The sequence below is a fragment of the Bos grunniens genome, chromosome 6 (genome assembly GCF_055505025.1).
Source record: "Bos grunniens cultivar Pamir isolate PY7600 chromosome 6, Bosgru_T2T1.0, whole genome shotgun sequence".
NCBI classification, from domain to species: Eukaryota; Metazoa; Chordata; class Mammalia; order Artiodactyla; family Bovidae; genus Bos; species Bos grunniens.
In genome coordinates, this window is record NC_141170.1 from 33699478 (window position 1) to 33700250 (window position 773).

Below are 773 nucleotides of genomic sequence, written 5' to 3' on the forward strand. Positions count from 1 at the left end.
ATGGTTTGCCTTGGAAACCTGTTGCTGCTAAGGCTGACTTGCTACTTTAGCTCTGGAAGTTGTGGAAAGGTGCTGGCATGGCCAGTGAAATATAGTCATTGGATTAATGAAGATGATTCTGGATCAACTTGTCACAAGGGGTCATGATCTGACTGTTTTGACATCTTCATTGCACTCTTATTGATCCCAACAAACCATCTGCTATTAAGTTTGAGGCTTTCCATGCATCTTTAGCTAACATTTCTCAATGCTGAAAAATGCAATTTGGGAATATTTTGATACTACTATGAAGTTTTGAGAAGATGTTGTTTCAAACAAGAAACGTATGACAAAGCTACAGGAATCAAGGTTCAAGGTTGTTCTTGCAGATGCCATTGGACTTGTGGTGAGTTTCTGGCTGAGATACTTAAAATTCTTTTAATGTACAGTCTTCGTTTCACCCCTGGTTATTCAATTGAAAAATATAGTGGAAAAATTCCATTCCCACCATCCTAGATACCTGTTATTATGTCAGAACTAAATGACCATATGACATTATGGAAAGGCTAAAAAAATATGATATATGTATTTTATTTTGACTTCTGTTTCCAGGCATTTAATGTAAACAAATGGAGTCTGTTTTACAGTGAAGTGCTTAGGTAAGTTATCTTTTAGTTTTTAGGATGAGCCCTAACTTTTCTGGTGCCTCAGAAAGTGTGTTTGTATAGAATTCCAATAATTTTTCTCCTGTAAGTGTAAAGATGGAATGAAAATATAAAATGATCCACTGATCT

At 35.6% G+C, this 773-nt stretch overlaps 1 pseudogene; it reads left to right on the forward strand.

Annotated features, from left to right (window-relative positions):
* On the forward strand, positions 1-549 carry LOC147370565 (UDP-glucuronosyltransferase 2B31 pseudogene; annotated as a pseudogene).
* Positions 550-773: the final 224 nt, after the last annotated feature.